Source organism: Neomonachus schauinslandi, chromosome 9, assembly GCF_002201575.2.
Source record: "Neomonachus schauinslandi chromosome 9, ASM220157v2, whole genome shotgun sequence".
In the NCBI taxonomy this organism is placed as follows: domain Eukaryota; kingdom Metazoa; phylum Chordata; class Mammalia; order Carnivora; family Phocidae; genus Neomonachus; species Neomonachus schauinslandi.
Window position 1 is genome coordinate 45,532,107 of NC_058411.1, and position 23,092 is coordinate 45,555,198.

At 36.7% G+C, this 23,092-nt stretch overlaps 1 protein-coding gene across 1 annotated transcript in view; it reads right to left on the reverse strand.

The window, feature by feature from the left end:
* The window catches only part of GPR137C (G protein-coupled receptor 137C), a 59,249-nt gene that overhangs the window by 20,471 nt on the left and 15,686 nt on the right, over window positions 1-23,092 (reverse strand). The gene's annotated exons all lie outside the window — the stretch shown is intronic.

Here is a 23,092-nt window from a genome sequence, read left to right on the forward strand (position 1 = left end):
TGTAATATAGTATTCCTTTTTTTTTTTAAAGATTTTATTTATGCATTTGAGACACAGAGATACAGAGAGAGAGAGAGCATGAGCAGGGAGAAAGGCAGAGGGAGAGGGAGAAGCAGGCTCCCCGCTGAGCCAGGAGCCGGATGTGGGGCTCAATCCTAGGACCCTGGGATCATGACCTGAGCCGAAGGCAGACACTTAACCATCTGAGCCACCGAGGCGCCCAAATATTTTTTTTTTTTAAGATTTTATTTATTTGACAGAGAGAGACACAACGAGAGAGGGAACACAAGCAAGGGGAGAGGGAGAAGCAGACTCCCTGCTGTGCAGGGAGCCCAATGCAGGGCTCAATCCCAGTACCCTGGGATCATGACCTGAGCCAAAGGCAGACGCTTAATGACTGAGCCACCCAGGCGCCCCGGCGCCCAAATAAACTTGTTTTGACTTTGTGTTTCAAAGTGATACAACTACAAATAATAATATGTTACGAATAACATAAGTAAATTCAAGTGTTAACATTTGAACTACCACGAAGCAAAAATAAGCAGGTTTCCAAAGGCTTAAATCAATAATAATTTTCTTTGTTATAGTCTCAAATTTAAATTTCTATCATTAAAAATTTAAACAGAATTAATCCAGTTTAAACATTTATTGAACTTTTATTATGAGCCAGACATTGTGCTGGATAGCTTGCCACCTATTCTAAACTTCAATATATTATTTACATTTTGTCTTTTTTTTTTTTAAAGATTTTATTTAGTTATTTGTCAGAGAGATAGAGAGAGAATGCACACAAGCAGGGAGAGCTGCAGGCAGAGCAGGCACAGGGAGAAGCAGGCTCCCCGCTGAGCAAGGAGCTGGATGCGGGACTCAATCCCAAGACCCTAGGATCATAATCTGAGCTGAAGGCAGATGTTTAACTGACTGAGCCACCCAGGTGTCCCACTTACATTTTGTCTTAAAATGGAACTACTTACTTAAATATGAATATGGCTGAATGTTCTCCAAAGATTATTTTCCCCTAAGATTCAATGAAGTAGTAAAAGGAAACAAGGGACCAAAAAATGAACACAAAGATAATGAGCATATATCATATTTAGTAAACTTCCTTCCTTCACAAAGCCTTGCAAAGGGTAGGTTCACAAATACTTGTTGAATAAAATTAAGTAGGTAGGTAAATAGAATTTGAAATAAACATGGTAAATTCTGAGAGCATAGTGTGGAAGGTCTTAATTTCTTACTGGTGAATTTGGACTTTATTTGTTTAGATGATGGGAAGATACTGAAGTTTTTTTATGTAGAAACTCCAAAATATGAAATTTCATTAATCTGGCATCAGTGCACAGGCTAGTACAGAGGAACTATGGTTACAGGACTATTGAAATAGGGTGTGAACTTTGGGGACATGGAAAGAAAGAGGCAAGTATAAAACAGAATAAAAAAATAGTGTAAGTACTCAATAACTTACTAATTCCATTTAAGCATTTATTGAGCACACATTATGAAAGGTGCTGTGGATTCATAAATATAGTAATTGTTTCTGCTCTCAAGGAGCTCAGTTTATTGAAGAAACAGATAAACCATATATTTTGACACACTGTGATATCAATGCAAAAGATACCATCACAACATCTAAGAAGGGGGAAAGATTAATTCAGTCCAAGAAATGATGTGAGGTAAGGAGAAAAGGGAAAGACTGTGTAGAGCCAGTGAGGACTTCTCAAAGGAAGTAACATTTGAGCCAGATCTAAGTTATGAAGGGCAAATGAGTGTTAGGTAAATGCTCAGGCAAAGATAGCAGCCTGTGCACACATGCATATCTGTGTATTTTGGTTAACCAGAAGCTAGATGTGATACAGGCATCTAAAATATTATCCTATTAGTTCCCTAATCATTCTCAGATGTATCCATTTTCTCTGTCTCCACTACTAAGGTACATATTACAACACATTTTCAGTTGGTTTCTCTGCTCCCATTTTTTATTCCATCTATATCTTTTGAAGGTAAGTGTTCATTTTACTACTTTTCCTTTATTCTCACCTGTCTATATATAATTTTTATTTTTATTTTTATAAATTGTACGTATATATATATATATATATATATAACACAAAACTCACCATTTAACCATTTGTTAAAGATTTTAAAAATTTATTTGAGAGAGAGAGAGAGAGCGTAGGCATGGGGGTGCAGAGGGAGAGGGAGAAGCAGACTCCCTGCCGAGCAGGAGGCTGACACAGCCCATTCCAGGGCACTGAGATCATGACCTGAGCCAAAGGCAGATGCTTAACCAACTGAGCCACCCACGCACCTCTCAACCATTTTTTAGAGACTTATATATTTATTTTACACAGAAAGAGAGAGAGAAAGAGAGAGTGGGGGGAGGGGCAGAGGGAGAGGGAGAGAGAAATTTAAGCAGGCTCTGTGCTGAGCTTGGAGTCCAACACTGAGCTCCATCCCATGACCTTGATATCACGACCTAAGCTGAAACCAAGAGTCAGGAGCTTACCAACTGAGCCACCCAGGCGGCCCCCATTTAAACATTCTTAAGTGTATAGTTCAATTACATTAAGTACATTCACATCGTTGTGCAAACTATCACCATCATCCATCTCCAGAACTTTTTCACCCCCCCCAAACTAAAACTCTGTATTCATTAAACAATAACTCCAGATTCTTCTCTCCTCCAGCACCTGGCAACCACCATTATACTTTCTGTCTGTGAATTTTTTTTTTTAAAGATTTTATTTATTTATTTGGAGAGAGAGAATGAGAGACTGAGAGCACGAGAGGGAAGAGGGCAGAGGGAGAAGCAGACCCCCTGCTGAGCAGGGAGGCCGATCCAGGACTCGATCCCGGGACTCCAGGATCATGACCTGAGCCGAAGGCAGTCGCTTAACCAACTGAGCCACCTAGGCACCCTCTGTCTGTGAATCTGACTGCTGTAGTAACCTCATCTAAGGGGAATCATACAGTATTTGTTCTTTTGTGATTGGCTCATATCACTTAGCATAATGTCCTCAAGGTTAATCCATGTTGTAACTTGCGTCACATTTTCCATCCCCTTTAAAGCTGAATAAGGTTCAATTTCATCACTGAGTCACGAAACTGTAACCATCGAATTAAAGAATGGAACACAGGTCCACGGAACAATCACAGGTGTAGAGGTCAGCATGAATACCCATCTTAAAGCTGTGAAAATGACTTTGAAGAATAGAGAACCGGTACAGCTGGAAACACTGAATATTTGAGGAAATAACATTCGATATTTTATCCTACCAGACAGCTTACCTCTGGATACACTACTTGTGGATGTTGAACCAAAGGTGAAATCTAAGAAAAGGGAAGCTATTGCAGGAAGAGGCTGAGGCTGAGGAAGAGGAAGAGGGGGTCCTAGGCGATAATGTCTCTCAAGATTACTATTTCAAAGCGATACATGATTGGGGATATTTTTTGTATAGGTTTTGTTTGTTTATGTCAGTTTTTAATAAACATAAATGTAGGACAAAAAAAAAGCTGAATAAGTTTCCATTGTATGTATATATCACAATTTGTCTATCCATTCATCCATCAATGGACAGTTGAGTAGCTTCCACCTTTTGGGTATTGTGAATAATGCTGCTATAAACAATATGTTCTATATATGAACATGTTTTAATATGATTTAAAAAATGATTTGACAGTAAGTTGTATATATGATGCTCCTTTAACACTAAATGTGTACTTCATTGTATACTTCCTTAAAAAATAAAATTATCTTATGTAACCACAATATAATTATGAATATTATAAAATTGAATGTCAATACAATACTATTACCTAATCTTCAGGCCTTATTTAGATTTTGCCTTTTGTTCCAATAATGCCATTTTTGGGGAAAAATAGCAGGATTATGCATTAATCTGTGCATTTAATCTCCTTTAATTTTCAATTTTCCTTTTTGTCTTTTCAGTGATTTTGTAGAATGCTTCTCAGTTTGGGTTTATCTGTTTCTTCATAATTAGATTCAGGATATCCATTTTGGTAGGAATACCACAGAAGTGATGGTGCTGCGTTCTTCTCAATGAATTACATCAGGAGGCTCATGATGTTGATTTATCCCATTATTGTGATGCTCACTTTGAGCAATTGGTTAAGGTGGTGTCTACCAAATTTCTCCACTAAGTTACCATTTTTCTCATTGTAATGAGTACCATGTGGAGAGATATTTACAATGTAAATATCTTTTGTTCTTCAAACTTTCATCCACTAGTTTTGGCATCTATTGCCTGAATAAATTATTATTATTATGGGGCATTTTCATTTTAAAAAGTAAATCTGATCATATTACTCCAGGACAAAGCCCACACTCCTTTTGACATAACAGGTCTTTCATCATCTTGCCCCACCTTCCCATCATTGCATCCTTTTATCCCTATCTTCAATCTTATGGTCAGTCATTTTGGATTATCTACAACTCTTCAAGTAAGGGATTCAGTTTCACATCTTTGTGCCTTCCTATGCATTTTTACTTTCCCTGAAATAAGCTTTCTGTGTCATATAACAAATTCCAACTCATCCTTCAAGACTTTACCTGTGTTATCTTTTATATGTCACCTTAAATGACTTAGGAAGAGAAACACCACTCTGTATCCTTGCTTTACTAATCACATTTTACAGTATTTATTTACATTTTTATTTACCTCTTAAGAGACACCAGAACTTACTCATATTTATAGCCCTAGTACCGAGCATAAAGCTTGGTTCATAGTAAGTTTTCAGAACATGTTGGAATAAATGACCAGTGATTTTAGGTCAAAGCAAGTGTTTTGGTGAAATACAGCACAAGTGAAATTGGAGGGGCAAGCAGTTGTCCAGTTGTGGAGATGTTGTATAAAAATGCTAAAGAATTAGTCTTTAACTCCCATAAACTCTGTAATACGATTTTATGTTTGAGTGATTTCTTAGGTGAAGTGTAGAAAATGGATTAGAATGGTGTGAAGGACTCTAGTTAAAATATTGTTGAACTTGACTGAGTCTACTCAACCACATTCTCAGGTTATGAACCTAAAGACCTAAATGTGAGAACTGAAAATAGAAAAATACTAGAAGAGAGCACAAACAGTAGTTTTTCTGACATTGACCACAGCAACATTTATCTAGCTATGTCTCCTCAGGCAAGGGAAACAAAAGCAAAAACAAACTATTGGGACCACATCAAAATAAAAAGCTTCTGTACAACAAAGGAAACCATCGACAAAACAAAAAGACAACCTACTGAATGGAAGAAGATATTTGCAAACGATATATCCAAAAAGGGGTTAATATCCAAAATATATGAAGAACTTATACAACTCAACACCAAAAAAACAAATAATCTAATTAAAAATGGACAGAAGACATGAACAGACATTTCTTCAAAGAAGACATACAGATGGCCAACATACACATGAAAAGATGCTCAACATCACTCATTACCGGGAAATGCAAATCAAAACCACAATGAGATATCACCTGTCAGAATGCCTAAAATAAAAAACACAAGAAAGAACAAGTCTTGGGATGCCTGGGTGGCTCAGTCGGTTAAGCGTCTGCCTTCAGCTCAGGTCATGATCCCAGGGTCCTGGGATGGAGTCCCACATTGGGCTCCTTGCTCAGCAGGGAGCCTGCTTCTCCCTCTGCCTGCCGCTATCCCTGCTTGTGCTCTCTCTCTCTCTTTCTCTCTGACAAATAAATAAATAAAATCTTAAAAAAAAAAAAAGAACAAGTCTTGGTGAGGATGTAGGAAAAAAGGAACCCTTTGTGCACTATTGGTGGGAATGCAAACTGGTGTGGCCACTGTGGAAAACAGTATGGATGTTCCTCAAAAAATTAAATATCCAGTAATTCAAATACTGGGTATTTACCCAAAGAATATAAAAACACTAATATGAAAAGATATATGCACTTCTATGTTTACTGAAGCATTATTTATGAGAGCCAAGACATGGAAGCAGTCCAAGTGTCCATTGACAGATGAATGGATAAAGAAGATGTGGTACATGTATACAATGGAATATTACTCAGCCAAAGAAAACAACAAAATCTTGCCATTTGCAACAACAGAGATGGATCTAGAGGGTATTAGTCTAAGTGAAATGTTAGAGAAAGACAAATACCATATGATTTCACTCATATATGGAATTTAAGAAACAAACAAATGAACAAAGAAAAAAAGAGAGAAACAAATAACAAAAAAGACTCCTAGAGAAAATATAGAGAACAAATTGGTGGTTACCAGAAGGAAGGTGAGTGGAAGGATGGATGAAATAGGTAAAGGGAATTAAGAGTATACTTATTGTGATGAGCAGCGAGTAATGTACAGAATTGTTGAATCACTATATTGTACACTAAAACCAATATAACACTGTAAACAATTATACTGGATAAAAAAGAAAATAATGTTATATGAATGAAATTATACAGTATGTAACCTCTTGGAATTGGATTTTTTCACTCACCATAATTCTTTGGAGATGCATGTAGATTGCTGTGTGTAGGAATAAATTTGTTCTTTAAAAAAAATAAAGCATTGATAGAATGAGTGCACCACTGACAAAAATTTTAAAAAGTCAGATTGTGGAATTGATTCTTAGGTTTAAAATTTATTACATATAGGCAGAAATATTGAGAAGATAGGTGAGTTTTGGATTATAATAAGGAAATTACAGTCACCACAGAGATGACAACTGAAACTCAAACTAGAAGACATTTGAAGGAACAATATAGAATAGAAAGTCAACCTATGATATGTTCACATCTAATAGAATGAAAAATCAAAAAGAGGGAAGGAAAGAGAGATAGGCAAAGGAGACAGATCTAAGAATCAGATTAGTCATAGAAAACAGCAGAGTAGTTTAGAGGTAATAGGAAGCAAGGATAGCCTTTATTAAATTCTGCAAAAAGTCAAGAATGATTAAGAAAAGTTGAATCACAGATCTTTACCTCTGAAACAAATAATGCAATATATGTTAAGAAAAAAAAAGAAGAAGATAGCAGGAGGGGAAGAATGAAGGGGGGGGATCGGAGGGGGAGACGAACCATGAGAGACGACGGACTCTGAAAAACAAACTGAGGGTTCTAGAGGGGAGGGGGGTGGGAGGATGGGTTAGCCTGGTGATGGGTATTGGGGAGGGCATGTTCTGCATGGAGCACTGGGTGTTATGCACAAACAATGAATCGTGGAACACTACATCAAAAACCAATGATGTAATGTATGGTGATTAATATAACAATAAAAAAATTTTAAAAAAAAGAAAAGAAAAGACCATTTGGTTGGGTCACCAGTATGTCATGGATACCTTGGAAAGAATAGTTTTCGGTGGAATAAACAGAACAAAAGTACAAGGAGTTAATAGAGAGTACAACAACAAAGACAGTGAGTATAGACTATATGAGATATATGTGAAGATAAGAGAAAACTGGGAAAATCTGTGTTGAGAGACATTTCTCTATGAACATTGCACATTTCTGCATGGTCCAGGTCTTCTGAGCAAAGGGCTTTGCATAGCAAACATCCTTGAAAAGTAGAGACAATGTCTACCTTAAGTCCAGAGGGAAGATTTATTTCTTGGCTAGTGGAATAAAGATAGAGAATATCTCTCTCCCTGGGGACATTTGGGTGTGGGGGCGAGGATGATAAAGTCTCTGTATCTGTCCTTGCTTACATTCCAGAGTAAAGATAAGGTCTGACTGTCTGTCTCCCTTCCTTATTTCAGGGTTCTTACCCTGTAACATATCTTGCTGTAGGCACAAGTAACATCTGGCCCTCACTGTGTTAACCATATGGGAATTGGGGCTCAGGACCTGAAGCAAGACATTACTTTGGTTGTTGTTTTTGCCACGAGTAATAAATGGTCTTTTTCTCTGACCCCATGGGTCTTGTGTTTTCTGTCAGTATATGTATATACAACTGTGGCAAGCTAATCTGTTAGCTTTCAAGTAAGGTAAGGTCTCAGACCTTTCACAGTTTCTGATTTAATAATCTGCTGGTCAGAAATAAACTAGAGATGGTGAAATGATAAATGGAGAGCAGGAGAGAGGGAGAGTTCTATTGTTAAAGAAGGCTCTAGAAGAAGCAGGTTAGCCTTTAAAAGGAAAACACATACTTTTGAGTCAAGAGGTTAGAAAAGATAGTTGAAGAAAAAGTAGGAGTTCTGCAGAGAAAATTTAAAATAATCTATAAACCAGCTCTGTTAAAATCAGAAATTTGGATGTAGCATGGATATAATCATTTTGATATAGAGAAGATGGATGAGAGAATTGGGCAGATGGATTCTATTTTTTTCTAGTAAAGTAGGAGGCAAGGTCATATCCTGAGAAGGGATGTTAGATTTAAGCACTTATAATATGGAAAACATTTTGAACACATGAACAGAAGGTTATAAAGGAATATTTTGAGGAGCAGATAGGTCCAGTTAAAGTCAGGTAGTTGACAGTGGACACTGTCTGCAAGATTTCCTAATTTTTAAATTGAAACAATCTAATAGGAAAAAAATAGATGCTATTATAAAAAGTTCAAATAACTAGGCTGCATTTTTCATGTAATAATTTAAAACTGTAACATGTGAAACTACTATAGAGAAAGAAAAAGTGGGTGAGTGAACTATATTGGCACAGCAGAAAATCAAGGAAGGGGAATACGAGATTGACTATAGGTTCTAAGTGCAAAAAATATCACAAGGAAGCTAATGGAGTAGGGAAAACAGAAGTGGTAAAGTGACTAAAAGTTAAGATGAGGGTGAAAAACAGATTAAAGGATGATTTCAAGCTGTATAAGGGAAAAGAGATAGAAGACACTGGTTAAAAAGAATTGCTTCATTTCCTTTTTTTTTTTTATTATGTTATGTTAGTCATCATACAGTACATCATTAGTTTTTTTAAATTTTATTTTATTTTGTTATGTTAATTACCATACATTACATCATTAGTTTTTGATGTAGTGTTCCATGATTCATTGTTTGTGTATAACACCCAGTGCTCCCTTCAATATGTGCCCTCTTTAATACCCTGGTGATGGGTATTAAAGAATTGCTTCATTTTCAATAGCTGAGCCAAGGTGTGGCCTTGTTGTTGGGTGGCTCAAATAGAAAGGGAGGGTTTTAGAGCTCTGAGAAGCCACTGAATTGAGACACATTGATGGATTATCAATATTGGCTTTAAAAAGATCTTTATAACAACAGACCACGCCAGAAGAAGGAAAGTGCTGATTCATCCAGGAAAGTGGAAGTTATTATTATAGCCAATGATGACCTAATCAGATGGCATGGATTTCAGAGATGATGATGATATAACATCAGTAAGTAGTATTGGGAAACATAAAATAGGCTGATTGTTCTTCCCACAAATTGAGATGGGGGGCAGTTTATCCTTATACACAAAGTGTCATCTAGAAAAAGCTAGATTTCAGCGAAGGCATTTAACAGTTTCAAATGAAGAACAGAATGGGAAGAGGGTGGGAAGTGTAATAAGACTAAGGTAATGTACAGGGTCAAATAATGGGCCTGAGAGGGAGTTGAGCAGAATAAGGGAAGAATTAAAGGTCAGCTATCTGCCCAGATTTGCAGAATATGTTATAATGCATCATAGATTCAACCAGGTGCTTAAATCACATTTACAGTATACTAAGGTTACAAACAATGATCTGATACTGGTAGATTCCAAGTATTTATAGAATATAGCTAACAGGACATGATCCTGAGTAAAAAAAAAGTTAATAATATAAAAAATGTCAAGTATTTATATATTATTTGATAATATGAAAGTTCATGAAACATAATAAATATGTACTTTATGTAGATTTTTTTGAAGTTTAGACTGGTAAATAACATACATCTAAATGACTTGCTGGTGTTAATTTATGTCAGAGGGACCATATCTTTCCAGGGCTTTCTTAATATCAGAAGAACTGAATAAATGGGCCATTTATAGAAGGATATTATTCTTTATTACAAAGGTATGAAGAAGTACAATGGAATATTACTTAGCCATCAAAAAAAGAAATCTTTTTTTTTTTTAAGATTTTATTTATTTATTTGACAGAGAGAGACAGCAAGAGAGGGAACACAAGCAGGGGGAGTGGGAGAGGGAGAAGCAGGCTTCCCACCGAACAGGGAGCCCCACATGGGGCTCAATCCCAGGATCCTGGGATCATGACCCGAGCTGAAGGCAGCCGCTTAACCGACTGAGCCACTCAGGCGCCCCCCCCCAAAAAGAAATCTTACCATTTGCAACAATGTGGATGGAACTAGAGGGTATTATGCTAAGTGAAATAAGTCTATCAGAGAAAGACAATTATATGATTTCACTCATATGTAGAATTTAAGAAACAAAACAGAGGATCATAGGGGAAGAGAGGGAAAAATAAAATAAGATGAAGTCAGGGAAACAAACCATAAGAAACTCTTAACTATAGGAAACACACTGAGGGTTGCTGGAGGGGAGGTGGGTGGGGGGATCGGTAACTGCGTGATAGGCATTAATGAGGGCATGTGATGTAATGAGTACTGGGTGTTATACACAACTGATGAATCACTGCACTCTACCTCCGAAACTAATAATACACTATATGTTAATTAATTGAATTTAAATAAAATAAAAAAACAAAGGTAAGAAGAATTACATGGATTGATGGATATCAAATGTTTTTCATCATATAACCCTCCTTTATCCCATAAAGTAGTAGCCCCTAATTTAGAAAATACTGATTTAGAATTTTTGAGTTAATGAATATTTAAAATACTGTTATCATTAGCACACTTTATTTTATTAAAAAATTTCAACCTTTTTTTTTAAAGATTTTATTTATTTATGTGTGAGAGAGAGAGCATGTGTGGGGGGAGGTGCAGAGGGATAGGGAGAAGCAGGTTCCCCGCTGAGCAGGGAGCCCCAGTACAGGGCTCCATCCCAGGAGCCTGAGATCATGATTTGAGCTGAAGGCAGACACTTACCTGACTGAGCCACCCAGAAGCCCCTGTTGAGGGGCTATTTATAAGTGATCCGAAATGATTTTTCCATCTTAAAATGTCAATTCCATATTTTGGCTCCCTATTTAACTCCTCAAATAAAAGGAAGAAAGATGAGAGTATGACAAATATGTTTTATTTGTGAATGTTTTCTAATGTAAGTTTAGTTAATACAGGTATCCCAAGATTTGAGGAAGAGTTAAACTGGAACTACACTTTATTGTTTTTCACTGCATGTAGAACCATGTTGCTTAGAGATGGTAAATACTGAAATACTTATAGAACAAGTGCTTTTTATAGAATTTCTTTTTGTCAAGTTGATTTTTCCACTTTTGTTAATTTCAAATAAAAACTTAACTGGAATTTTCAAATGGAAACTTTATTGGAAAATTTGGAATTGATGCAAAAATGAATTATGGTGAACAGAATCTCTTCTCCATGGTGAATAGATAGGCATACATATCCATCTATGTAGATTACTTTCACAGACACAGTTATCTATAGTTTCCATCTCAATTGCTTAAGTTCCCAGGAAGAGTAATGCACCGTTTTCAAGCCTACCATTGCTACTACCTGCATATTAAAAAAAAAAAAAATGAGGCTTTAGCTACTCTAGCTATAAATTGAATAGCCAGACTTTTTTTCAGATGTTCTCTCTCAATGCCTACATTTCATTTTTAAGAACATTTTTTTTAACCTTCAAAGTATTTTTTCTTTACAGTAGCCTGTTCTTTCTAGGATACAATACCTTTTTGTCTCTTAGGATACTAATACCTTTCTTTCTTAAAAGATTTTATTTATTTATTTGAGAGAGAGAGAGCATGAGTGGGGAGAGTGGCTGAGGGAGAGGGAGAAGCAGACTCCCTGTTGAGCAGGGAGCCTGACACGGGGCTCAATCCCAGGACCCCAGGATCATGACCTGAACTGAAGGCAGATGCTTAATGACTGAGACACCCAGGTGCCCCTCTTTTTTTTTTTAATTTCTTCTGTCAGGTAGACAAAATGAGGAGACAGAGAAATTTGACCCAAATTAAAGAACACTACAATGCCATAGCAAGGATCTAAGTGAAACAGATATAAATAACATGTCTGATAGAGAATTCAAAGCAATGATCATAAGGATATTCACTGGGCATGAGAAAAGAGTAGATGATATATAAGTGAGACCCTTAAGGAACAACATAGCAGAGATAAAGGGCTCAATAAACAAATTGAGAAAGATGCTTGACGGAATGAACAGCAGGATGGAAGAATCAGAGGAATGAATTAATGACTTAGAGGACAGAGTATTGGAAAGTAATCAAGCTGAACAAAAGAAAGAAAAGAGAATTATGCAAAACAAGAACAGACTTAGGGAACTCAGTGACCTCATCAAATGTAATAACATTCATACTATGGGAAAAAACCACAAAACAAGAAATAAAATGGCAATTAATACATATCTATCGATAATTACTTTGTATATAAATGGACTAAATGCTCCAATCAAGACATAGGGTGACAGAATGGATAAAAAACAAGACTCATCTACATGTTGCCTATCAGAGACTAATTTTAGACCTACAGACACCTACAGATTGAAAGTGAGGGGATGGGGGCGCCTGGCTGGCTCAGTTGGTATAGCATGGGATTCTTGATCTTGGGGTCATGAGTTCAAGCCCTTGTTGGGCATAGAACTTACTTAAAAAAATAAATAGAAAGTAAGGGGATGGAGAAACATCTAACATGCAAATGGATGTCCAAAGAAAGTCAGAGTAGCAATACTTATATCAGGCAAACTAGGCTTTATTTTATTTTATTTTTTTTTTAAAGATTTTATTTATTTATTCATGAGAGACAGAGAGAGAGAGAGGCAGAGGGAGAAGCAGGCTCCCAAGGAGCAGGAAGCCCGATGCGGGACTCGATCCCAGGACCCCGAGATCATGACCTGAGCCGAAGGCAGACGCTCAACCATCTGAGCCACCCAGGCACCCTAGACTTTATTTTTTTTTAAGATTTTATTTATTTACATGACACAGAGAGAGAGAGAGCACACAAACAGGGGGAGCAGCAGGCAGAGGGAGAGGGAGAAGCAGGCTCCCTGCTGAGCAGAGAGCCCAAAGTGGGGCTCAGTCCCATGACCTGAGCCGAAGGCAGATGCTTAACTGACTGAGCCACCCAGGTGCCCCAAAACAAACTAGACTTTAAAATAAAGAGTGCCGGGGCGCCTAGGTGGCTCAGATGGTTAAGCGTCTGCCTTCGGCTTAGGTCATGATCCCAGGGTCCTGGGATCGAGCCCCGCATCGGGCTCCCTGCTCCGCAGGAAGCCTGCTTCTCCCTCCTCCACTCCCCCTGCTTGTGTTCCCTCTCTCGCTGTGTCTATCTCTGTCATATAAAAAAATAATAATAATAAAATAAAAAAATAAAGAGTGCAACAAGAGACAAAGAAGGACACTATATAATAATAAATGGGATAATCCAACAAGAAGATATGACAATGGTAAATAGTTATGCATCCAACATTGGAGCACCCAAATACATAAAACAGTTAATAACAAACATGAAGAAATGAATCTGACTTTAATACAATAATAGTAGGGGACTTTAACACCCCACTAACATCAAAGGACAGATCATCTAAACAGAAAATCAATAAGGAAACAATGGCTTTGAATGACACACTGGAACAGATGGATTTAACATATTCAGAACATTACATCCTAAAAGTCTAGAATACACATTCTTTTCAAGTACACATGGAACATTCTCCAGAATAGATCACATATTAGCCCACAAAACAAGCCTCAACAAATTCAAGAAGACTGAAGACATACCATGCATCTTTTCTGACCACAACGCTTTGAAACTAGAAGTCAACCACAAGAAAAAATCTGGAAAGACCACAAATATATGGAGGTTAAATAACATGCTACTAAACAATGAATTGGTCAATGAGGAAATAAGTTAAGAACTAAAAAAAGTACATGGAAACAAATAGAAATGAAAATACGATGGTCCAAAAACTTTGAGATGCAGAAAAAGTGATTCTGAGAGGGAAATTTATAAAATACAGGCCTACCTCAAGAAGGAAGAAAAATTCCAAATAAACAACCCAAACTTATACCTAATGGAGCTAGAAAAAGAACAACAAACATAATCTAAAACTAGCAGAAGAAAGGAAATAATAAATATTAGTGCAGAATAAATGATATAGAAAACTAAAAAACCAATAGAACAGATCAATGAAACCAGGAGCTGTTTTTTTGAAAAAAAAAAATCAATAAAATTGATAAACTTCTAGCCAGATTTATCAATAAAAAAAGAGAAAGGACTGAAATAAATAAAATCATAAATGAGAGAGGAGAAATAACAACCAACACCAAAGAAATGCAAACAATTATAAGAGAGTATTATGAAAAACTATATGCCAGCAAATTGGACAACCTAGAAGAAATGGATAAATTCATAAAATCATATAAACTACCAAAACTAAAACAGGAAGAAATTGAAAATTTGAATAGGCAGATAACCAGCAAAGAAATTGAGTCAGTAATTTAAAAATTCCCAACAAACAAAAGTTCACGACCAGATGGCTTCCTAGGCAAATTCTACCAATCATTTAAGGAAGAGCTAATATCTACTCTTCTCAAACTATTCCAAAAAATAGAAAAGGAAGGAAAACTTCTAAATTCATTCTATGAGGCCAGCATTACCCTGATACCAAAACCAGATAAAGACACCACGCAAAAAAAGAGAACTACAGGCCAATATCCTTGATGAGCTTAAATGTAAAAATACTCAATAAAATACTAGCAAACTGAATCCAACAATACATTAAAAAAATCATTCACCACAATCAAGTGGGATGTATTCCTGGGTTGCAAGAGTGGTTCAAGGGGCGCCTGGGTGGCTCAGTTGTTAAGCGTGTGCCTTCGGCTCAGGTCATGATCTCAGGGTCCTGGGATTGAGCCCTGCATCGAACTCTGTGCTTCGCGGGAAGCCTGCTTCTCCCTCTCCCACTCCCCCTGCTTGTGTTCCCTCTCTCACTGTGTCTCTCTCTGTCAAATAAATAAAATCTTTAAAAAAAAAAAAGTGGGGGCGCCTGGGTGGCTCAGTCATTAAGCGTCTGCCTTCGGCTCAGGTCATGATCCCAGGGTCCTGGGATCGAGCCCTGCATCAGGCTCCCTGCTCAGCAGGAAGCCTGCTTCTCCCTCTCCCACTCCCCCTGCTTGGGTTCCTTTTCTCACTGTCTCTTTCTCTGTCAAATAAATAAAATAAAATCTTTAAAAAAAAAAAGTGGTTCAATATTTGCAAATCAATCAACGTGATACATCACATCAATAGAGAAAGGATAAGAACCATATAATCATTTCAATAGACACAGAAAAAGCATTTGACAAAGTATAACATCCATTCATGATAAAAACCCTCAATGAAGTTGGTTTAGAGTGAATATACCTCAACGTAATAAAGGCCATATATGAAAAACTCACAGCTAACCTCATCCTTAATGGACAAAGATGTCCATTCTCACCACTTTTATTCAACATGGTACTAGAAGGTCTAGCCACAACAATCAGAGAATCAAAAGAAATAAAAGGCATCCAAACTGGTAAGGAAGAAATAAGACTTTCACTATTTGCAGATGACATGATACTCTATATAGAAAACCTGAAGACTCCACCAAAAAACTGCTAGAACAGATGTATGAATTCAGTAAAGTTGCAGAATATCAAATCAATGTACAGAAGTCTGTTGCATTTCTAGCCACCAATAATGAAGCAGCAGGAAGAGAAATTAAGGAAACAATCTCATTTACTATTGGACCAAAAATAATAAAACACCTAGGAATAAACCTAACCAAAGAGGTGAAAGACCTGTACTCTGAAAACTATAAAACACTGATGAAAGAAATGGAACACAACACAAAGAAATGGAAAGACAGGGATGCCTGGGTGGCTCAGTCAGTTAAGCGTCTGCTTTTGGCTCAGGTCATGATCCCAGGGTCCTGGGATTGAGTGCCGCATCGGGCTTCTCGCTCAGTGGGGAGCCTGTTTCTCCTTCTGCCTGCTTCTCCCTCTGCCTGCTGCTCTCCCTGCTTGTGTTCTCTCTGGCAAATAAATAAATAAAAAATCTTTTTTTTTTTTTAAAGATTTTATTTATTTATTTGCGACAGAGAGAATGAGAGAAAGAGAGAGTACATGAGAGGGGGGAGGGTTAGAGGGAGAAGCAGGCTCCTCGCCGAGCAGGGAGCCCAATGCGGGACTCGATCCCGGGACTCCAGGATCATGACCTGAGCCGAAGGCAGTCACTTAACCAACTGAGCCACCCAGGCACCCCAAAATCTTAAAAAAAAAATGGAAAGACATTCCATGCTCATAGATTAGAAGAACAAATATTGTTAAAATATTTTAAAAACAATCCACACATTTAATGTAGTCCCTATCAAAATACTGATAGCACTTTTTTTTTTTCAAAATGAACAATCCTAAAATGTGTATGGAACCACAAAAGACCTTGAATAGCCAAAGCAATCTTGAAAAAGGAAAGTAAAACTGGAGGCATCATAATTACAGACTTTAAGTAATTCTACAAACCTGTAGTAATGAAAACAGTATGATACTGGCACAAAAATAGACACATAGATCAATAGAACAGAATACAAAATCCGGAAATAAACCCACAACTATATGACCAATTAATCTCAACAAAGCAGGAAAGAATATCCAATGGGAAAAAGACAGTCTCTTCAACAAATGGTGTTGGGAAAACTGGACAGCAGCATGCAAAAGAAAGAAGTTGGACCACTTTCATGCACCACACACAAAAATAAATTCCAAACCTAAATGTGAGAACTGAAACCATAAAAATCATAGAAGGCAGTTATTTCTTTGACATTAACCACAGCAGCTTTTTTCTAAATATGTCTCCTGAGGCAAAGGAAACAAAAGCAAAAATAAACTATTGGGACTACATCAAAATAAAAAGCTTCTGCACAGAGAAGGAAACAATCAACAAAACCAAAATGCAACCTATGGAGTGGAAGAAGATATTTGCAAATGACATATCTGATAAAGGATTATTATCCAAAATATAGAAAGAACTTATACAACTCAACACACAAAAAATAATCCATTTAAAAAATAAGCAGAGACATGAACAGACATTTCTCCAAAGAAGACATACAGATGGCCAACGTATACGTACACGTGCAAAGATATTCATCATTGCTTCCATCAGGGAAATGCAATTCAAAATCACAATGAAATACTACCTCACACCTGTCAAAATGGCTAAAATCAACAACAAAAGAAATGACAAGTGCTGGCAAGGATGTGGAGAAAAAGGAACCATCATGCACTGTTGGTGGGAATGCAAACTGGTGCAGCCACTATGGAAAACAGTATAGAGGTGTCTCAAAAAGTTAAAAATAGAACTATGCTATGATCTAGTAATTGCATGACTTGGTATCTCCTCAAAAAATATGAAAACATTAATTTGTAAAGATATATGCACACCCATGTTCATTGCGGCATTATTTACAATAGCCAAACTGTGAAAGCAGCCCAAGTGTTTATCAACTGATAAATGAATAAAGAAGATATATATAATTTTTTAAAGATTTTATTTATTTTAAAGATTTTATTTATTTATTTGTCAGAGAGAGAGAGCTAGAGTGAGAGAGTGGCAGAGAGAGGGAGAAGCAGGCTCCCTGCTGAGCAAGGAACCTGATGTGGGACTTGATCCCAGGACCCTGGGATCATGACCTGAGCCAAAGGCAGACACTTAACTGACTGAGCCATCCAGGCGTCCATATATATATATATATATATATATATATATACACACACACACACACACACACACACATATACACAATGGAATATTATCCAGCCATTAAAAAGGATGAAATCTTGCCATTTGCAAAGACATGGATGGAGCTAGAGAGTGTAATGCTTAGCAAAATAAGTCAACCAGAGAAAGACAAATATATGATTTCACTCGTATGTGGAATTAAAAAAAAAAAAAGAGCAAATGGATAAAAAAGACAGAGCAAGAGATAAATCAAGAAACAGACTCTTAACTATAGAGAACAAACTGATGGTTACCAGAGGGGAAATGGGTGGGGGGATGAATTAAATAGGTGATGGGGATTATGAAGTGCATTTGTCATAATGAACACTGGGTGATATATGGAATCCCTGAATTGCTATATTGTACATCTGAAACTAATATAACACTGTGTTAACTAACTGGAATTAAAATAAAACCTTTTTTTTTTTTTTTTTTTTAAAGATTTTATTTATTTATTTGACAGAGAGAGACACAGCGAGAGAGGGAACACAAGCAGGGGGAGTGGGAGAGGGAGAAGCAGGCTCCCCGCAGAGCAGGGAGCCCGATGCGGGACTCGATCCCAGGATCCTGGGATCATGACCTGAGTTGAAGGCAGTCGCTTAACCAACTGAGCCACCCAGGCACCCAAAATAAAAACTTTAAAACAAGTTTCTTCTCTCTGCTTCATTTGTTTTCTTTCAAGTTGGCTTAAAAATGATGTAAACAATCAAACTGGGGTGTTTTGATTTATAATCAAATGAAATTCCTGGTTAATATTGAACATACATATCTAATTTTTTCTCACCTCAAACTTCACTAAAACAATAGTAAAGGAATTTTCTTAAAAGTCATAAACCTCCAAGTTTGAGTAGAATGGGAAAGGATACAATAACAAAAAATTGGAAGCTAGAAAGCAGACAGATGTGTGTACAGAAAAGTTAACACAGCATGCTTGAGACTGTTAATTTAGAAAAGCCAGCTTGGAAGGTTGCTCCTTGGCTGGTACTTGGGAACTTGGATTTCAGGATTCCTACCATCCCCTAAATGATAAGCGTGCTTCATTGGCCTAAACTGTTTGTGTGAATAATATGGTTTATACTCAACATCTGCTTTCCTTCTGGGAGTCTGGAATTTTAGTACATCTTAGGCAGAGAGTGCTTACCTGTTTCAACCCCAATAAAAATACTTTGGCACTGAGTTTCTAATGAGCTTCCCTGGTAAGTAACATTTCACATGTGTTGTCATATATCATTACAGAAAGAATTAAGTTTATCCTGTGATTCCTCTGGGAGAGGACGCTTGGAAGCTTGTGCCTGATTTCCTCTGGGCCTTACTCCATGTGTCTTTCCCCTTTGTTGATTTTACTCTATCCTTTCACTGTAATAAACTATAACCATGAGTATAATAACTATGAGTCCTTCTAGCAAATTATCGATGCTGAGAATAGTCTTGGAAATTCCCAACACAATATGTGATTATCCAAGAAAGATGAATCCCAAGACAGTAGTGAGAAGGGTTGAGAACCAACCTAATATATATTTCAGAATCTTCAAAAGATATAGGAATCCAGAAAATAAAATACCACAGAAACTGAGACATGTGGGTGGCTAAAACAGGTAGAGAAGAGCTATTTAATGGCAGTTAAATCCCTAAATCTCTTTACTAGTCCATGCCCTGGGCAAATGCCCCTTATTCATCCTGACAAATATCTGGGTTTTTATTTTCTGGAGAGAGTCCTCTGGCCTGAAGTATGAAAGTTAGATGCCAGGCACAGTTGATAGTTTGGCATCATACTAAAAACAGAGAGTCTAATGATGAATACCAAGTACAGGGATTCTCCCATCTCTTACCCTCTTCCCAATTAGGTTCTCAAAATGTTGTAAACTAGACCTCTATTCTCTAAAGGATTAGAATATTTTTCACCATGAAGAATCCAGTAATCCCAAGAGGAAAAACCTAAATTTACCAGCATCAGTGGATCCCTAACAAGCTAACCAGCCAGATCACCCTACAGTTTGTACATGTCTCACCCATGTTTAGAGCTTCCATTCTTAACTATGAACAGAGATCCAAGGATAACCAGATAGCTCGAAAGTTTTTAATGAAAGATAGAGATCAAAACAAACAGGAAAAAGAAAACTACACAGAAAGAAAAAAACCTAAACAAACAAAAATTCCTATGGTTAATAAAGATAAGATACTACAATCATGAAACAAAACAAGATTCTATTAATAAAAAATTCAGAGAATAAAAAAGAGCTCATAGAAATTAAACATGTTGGTAGAAGTGAAAAAGAGAAGGGCTGGAAGTTGAAGAAATCACCTAAAAAAAGTGGAGCAAAAAGACAAATACAAAATAAGAGAGAAGAGGTAAGAAAAGGATCTGTCTTAGAGGTCCAGCATCCAAATGTTAGGAATTCCAGAAAGAGAGAACAGAAACAAAGGAGGAGAGAAAATCATTGAAAAATTAAAAAATGTTTCCCTAAAGAATACATGTGACTAAATTGAAAGGGCCTGTTCAGTGCCCATCAAAATGGATAGAAAACAGACCATATGAAGAGACAACATTTTGGAGCACTAGAGTCAAAGAAAAATCTAAGTTTTCAGTAAAAAAAAAACAAGTCACCCATAAAGGGTCAAGATTCAGAATGGCTTTCAGACTTCACTAACAACACTGGAAGTGGAGCAACACCTTAAAAATCCTTAGGGAAAATTATCTCCAACCTAGAATTCTATAGCTGCCTAAACTATCAATCAAATATGACAGTAAAATAAAAATATTTCAGATATGAAAAGCCTCAAAAAATTGCTTACCAAGCACCCTTTCTCAAGAAGGTACTGGAGGATTACTTCATGGAAACAAGATAGGCAGTGAAGGATTAACTCAGGAGGCCCGAGTTGCCTAAACTTTGCATATTTCAAAGAAAGATCTGGCCCCTCCCTGGCTCTTGGAAGATAATTCCTAAATCCTACCTAATACTAGCGTCTTTGCTTACCTAGAGCCTCAGGCTACACCAAATAGTCTATGCTAATGATGTGATTTATGGTGGAAGCCCTGGGACAGGTGGTATCAATTTGACCTTTGAGGAGGCTGGAGATTAAGAAACAAAGGTCAGCCCCAAAGACACCCCATGCCTACATCACTGACCCCCAATAAAAACCCTGGACACCGTGTCTTAGGTAAGCTCTCCTGGTTGGCAATACTTCATAGGTGTTGTGATATATTGTTGTTAGAAGAATAAGTGTCTTTTGTAAGACTCTGCCTGGAGAGGGCAACCAGAGTTTGTCTCTTGTTTCTCCTGGACTAAAAGAAACCTTGGAGATTTAATCCAATAACTTAATTTTACAAATAACAAAGCTGAGCTTTAGAGATTAAATGGATTGTCCAGGAACACACAGGAAATTGAAAGGATTAAAATCCAGGTGTCCTGACTCCTAATTAAGGCTCATAGGAATCCTGGTTTTCTTTGATAGATTTGCATATTTAGATCTTTGATGGTATATAGTTCAAGTTAATTCCCTAATTTTTAAGGTGACAAATACTGCTTTATTAAAGTGTTATCATCTATATGTCACAGCAACTACTTGTTAGTTGTTCAAGATTTGAAAAATTAACAGGTCCAAGAAAAATATATTCAGAAACCAAATTGTTTAGTAAAATGTAATAACCTGAAGCAGTTTAACACCTTCATTTTGTGTTGTTTTGCATGTTATCAAGTACCTTTACCATACCCTTTACTTAACCAGAAGTATATATTTTTAAAAGCATAAATAAAATTTTCCAGGAACGAAATATTCATTCTATGAGTGAGAAGAAAAATTTGTGAGCGCTCATTATTGAAAATCACTCTGGAATATAATAGATTACTATGGACTGTTCATTAGTATGACAGCTTTTTGAAGATAATTTAACATATTTTATGATAAGGAATATACAGAATCTATTTCTGAACCAAGAGTCTCACTCATTATAGATTTAGACTCTTTAGGAAACTGATTTAAATTGAATTTGTGCTGAAACTGTTTTATCCTTTAAAAAGGTTTTTCTAACACTAAATCCCCCATTATATATTACTGATTTTTTAAATAAAGGCTTTCATGCTTTTTGAACTAGGAAGATAGCAGGATTGCTTTTTGTAGAGATAGAAAAAGAGAGCCAGATTCATTAGAGAATATGTCTGACTGATAAGGGTGGAGAAAAAAATGGGCAGAATATAGCAGAAGCAATAGAATATCCCAGGGAAGGAAGAAGCAGAAGGAACACTGCTTACTTTCTTTTCATCTTGATTTCTTAAAAGCAGTAACAGTTTGAACAAAATCAGTTTGAACATAACATAATTACATTAGCTTAAAACTTTGAATTCCATGGTATGATGGAAAAGTTCCCTAGAGTACATCGTATCACCTCAAATTAGCCCAAGTGTTTCCATCAGCAATTGAATAAAGTCCTATTCAATAACTGAGGAAAAGAGCAAAAAAGTTTAAGAAAATGTTACTTAACACTTTTTTTTTTTTTTTTTTAGAGAGGGGAAAGAGGGAAGGGGTAGAGGGAGAGACAGAATCCTAAGCAGGCTCCACGCCCAGCAGCAGCTGAACTGGGCTCCATCTCACAACCCTGAGATCATGACCTGAGCAGAAATCAAGACTTGGACACTTAACTGACTGAGCTACCCAGGTGCCCCTACTTAAACATTTTTATACTGAGACTGAAGCTGAAAAGAAATTCTAGAATGTGATCAATATGCTAATGAAAAATAGCAGCTATAACTGAATTTTTGTAAAAAGTTATAATATACAGATTTGAAGTATCTAGCCACAACTTATTTTAGAAAGCAGATGATCCTAAATATTTAAGTATTTATGTCCTAAACAAACTAAACTTTGATTAGTTTTAACATGATATGTGTAACTTTTAAAAGTTGGCATTCATGGGGCACCTGGGTGGCACAGTTGGTTAAGCATCTGACTCTTGATTTCAGCTCAGGTCGTGATCTCAGGGTTTTGAGATCAAGCCCTGTGGCAGGCTCTACATTCAGCATGGAGTCTGCTTGAGATTCTCTTTCCTTCTTGCTCTGCGCCTCCTGCTCATGCTCTCTCTAAAATAAATAAATAAATCTTTAAAAAAATAAAATTGGCATTCACATCTCAGAGATAGAATTCAGTGTATTCACAACTCATAGAACTCACAATTTACAGTGTATTAAATCTTAAAACTAGGTCAAAAAGAAGAGTTTTTCTTTTTTAAAACCCTCAAATTTTAGGGGTACCTGGGTGGCTCAGTTGGTTAAGCATCTGCCTTT